This window comes from Ovis canadensis, chromosome 20 (genome assembly GCF_042477335.2).
Source record: "Ovis canadensis isolate MfBH-ARS-UI-01 breed Bighorn chromosome 20, ARS-UI_OviCan_v2, whole genome shotgun sequence".
Lineage (NCBI taxonomy): Eukaryota > Metazoa > Chordata > Mammalia > Artiodactyla > Bovidae > Ovis > Ovis canadensis.
In genome coordinates, this window is record NC_091264.1 from 45,704,610 (window position 1) to 45,707,899 (window position 3,290).

The 3,290-nt window shown below is 43.8% G+C and overlaps 1 non-coding gene across 1 annotated transcript; it reads right to left on the minus strand.

Moving 5' to 3' along the window:
• Nucleotides 1–2,801: 2,801 nt before the first annotated feature.
• On the minus strand, nt 2,802–2,895 carry TRNAI-UAU (transfer RNA isoleucine (anticodon UAU)). The gene is made up of 2 exons: nt 2,858–2,895; nt 2,802–2,837 (listed from the first exon to the last, which is right to left on the minus strand). It is a non-coding gene; the product is annotated as a tRNA-Ile (tRNA).
• Nucleotides 2,896–3,290: the final 395 nt, after the last annotated feature.

The following is a 3,290-nucleotide window of genomic DNA, read 5'->3' on the forward strand; positions in this document are numbered from 1 at the left end:
TATAGTCACCAATGGATCCTGAAGGGTCTGAAAAAAATTTGGATAGAGAGATGAAATTGACAACTGCTGTCATTGGCTGAAGACAGAATTGGCTTAAATGGCAGAACACTAGCTTTACCAGAGAGAGGGGTAGTAGGATCAATGCCTGCCTTCTCCAGTTTTGGGTAAACCACTTATGAGGCAGATTCAAAGCCAGGAATAACTGGGTATCTTAAAGGAGGTAGTTAAAATGTTCATTTTTTTCTTTTCTGTTAGATTGCTTACCATTCTACAGCACCCAAGACAGGGGCACAGTGGTGGGGGAACAAATCCAGAGCAAGTGATAACATTTAATGAGGAAAACAAGAAGGCAGTGGGAAAAAATTCCTTGTGGAATTTATTTTATTCTCTGTAATCATAAAACCTTTTAAGGATTAGAACTGAAACCTAAGTGGAGTCTTGATAGAATCATATAAACTTTAAGCTGATAATTCCTTTTCATTATTTTCTGACTACATTATGCTCTGACTACATTTTTCTTTTTATTCAAAAAAATGCATTTGAAAATATGTTAGTAGATTTACTGTTTTCTATGTGCTATGGTCTGAATATTTGTGTCCCTTTAAAATTCATATGTTGAAAATGCAATGATCAGGGTGATGGTATTAGGAGGCAGGGGCTTTGGGAGATGATTAGCTAATGAGGGCAATGTCTTCATTAAAAAAAAAAAACAAACCCAGAATACAACTGATTCATTTTGCTAATTCACCTCTGGGAAGTTATTTTCAGTTCAATTCAGTTCAGTTGCTCTTTGTGTCCGACTCTTTGTGACCCCATGGACTGCAGCACGCCAGGCTTCCCTATCCATCACCGACTCCCGGAGCTTTCTCAAACTCATGTCCAGTGAGTCGGTGATGCAATCCAGCCATCTCATCCTCTGTCATCCCCTTCTTCTCCCACCTTCAGTCTTTCCCAGCATCAGGGTCTTTTCCAATGAGTCAGTTCTTCGAATCAGGTGGCCAAAGTTTATTGGAGTTTCAGCATCAGTCCTTCCAATGAATATTCAGGACTGATTTCCTTTAGGATGAACTGGCTTGATCTCCGTGCTGTCCAAGGGGTTCTCAAGAGTCTTCTCCAACACCACAGTTCAAAAGCATCAGTTCTTCAGCACTCAGCTTTCTTTATAGTCCAACTCTCACATCCATACATGACTACTGGAAAAACCACAGCTTTGACTAGATGGATCTTTGTTGGCAAAGTAATGTCTCTGCTTTTAAATAAGCTGTCTAGGTTGTTCATAACTTTTCTTCCAAGGAGCAAGCATCTTTTAATTTCATGGCTGTAGTCACCATCTACACTAATTTTGGAGCCCAAGAAAATATAGTCTGTCGCTGTTTCCATTGTTTCCCCATCTATTTGCCATGAAGTGGTGGGAATGGATGCCATGATCATAGTTTTCTGAGTGTTGAGCTTTAAGTCAACTTTTTCACTTCCCTTTTTCACTTTCATCAAGAGGTTCTTTAGTTCTTCTTTGTTTTCTCCCATAAGGGTGGTGTCATTTGCATACCTGAGGTTACTGATATTTCTCCCAGCAATCTTGATTCCAGCTTGTGCTTCATCCAGCCCGGCATTTCACATGATGTACTCTGCATATAAGTTAAATAAGCAGGGTGACAGTATACAGCCTTGACGTACTCCTTTCCCAATTTGGACCCAGCCTGTTGTTCCATGTCCAGTTCTAACTGTTGCTTCCTGACCTGCATACAGATTTCTCAAGAGGCAGGTGAGGTGGTCTGGTATTCCTATCTCTTTAAGAATTTTCCACAGTTTGTTGTGATCCACACAGGCTTTGGTGTAGTCAATAAGGCAGAAGTAGATGCTTTTCTGGAACTCTTTGGTATAGTCAATAAAGCAGAAGTAGATGCTTTTCTGGAACTCTTTTGCTGACCCAACGGATGTTGACAAATTGATCTCTGGTTCCTCTGCCTTTTCTAAATCCAGCTTGAATATCTGGAAGTTCTCGGTTCTCGTCCTGTTGAAGCCTGGCTTGGAAAATTTTGAGCATCACTTTGCTAACATGTGAGATGAGTGTAGCTGTGGGGTAATTTGAGCATTCTTTGGCATTGCCTTTTTTGGGGGATTGGAATGAAAACTGACCTTTTCCAGTTCTGTGGCCACTGCTGAGATTTCCAAATTTGATGGCATATTGAATGCAGCACTTTCACAGCATCATCTTTTAGGATTTGAAATAGCTCAACTGGAATTTCATGACGTCTACTAGCTTTATGCAGTAGTGATGCTTCCTAATGCTCACTTGACTTCACATTCCAGGCTGTCTGGCTCTAGGTTAGTGATCACAAATTAGTTAGTGACTTTCAAGTACTCGCCAGAGGATACCTGAAGAACTAGGGTTACAAGACCAAAGATGGGGGTGGATGTTCTTTATTAGAAATCAGCTTACAATACAAGGGGGCTTTCCTTGTGGCAATCCGCCAGCAATGAGGGAGACCTGGGTTGGATCCCTGGGTTGGAAAGACCCCCTGGAGAAGGGAAAGACTCCCTGGCTTAGAGAATTCCATGGACTACAGTCCTTGGTGTCGCAAAGAGATGGACACGACTGAGTGACTTTCACTTTATAAGACAAGGTGGGGGATAAAGAATTACAGAAGCTAGCCCACTGCAGCACAACAAAGTCTTTGCTTGGTTCTAACAGTACTAAGGAACAGGTAAGAATAAACTGTATAGGACAAATTCAAACACATCAAAGATGGTGTAGTAGGAAAGGAGAGCAGAAAGGCGTCTCAGAGATGTTGTCAAAACGATGCTCCAGGTGAGGATCGAACTCACAACCTCGGCATCACTCGCACACATACTGCTGTATAAGTACCGCGCGCTAACCGATTGCGCCACTGGAGCTCTTGTGCCTTGCTTCCGGTCACTCATTACACGGCCTATGCACCCCAGTCCCTGCATCTCCGCCACCACCGTCTCTGAGTCCTGCAGCTGCACCCTGAGCACAAAGACTGAAGTTCAGCTGCAGACCCCACCCAGCCACCAATCCTGAAGGGCAGAGGGTGCTCTGCTAGCGGAAACGAGGGTGGATACTTGAACACAACTGCGAAAAGTGCAGACACTCGGGAGACTGACTGCCTCGAGCATTCCGAGGAAGACATTTGGGGGGCTGACTGGGCTGGCGAACTTCTGCTGCTGCGTGGTTCCCGGAGTCCTTCCTTTTGCCTCTCTCCGGGATGCTTTTCCTTGGGGCGTCAGAAGAAGGTTTCCTGTCTGAGCCTGGGGAGGGGGTGAAGGTG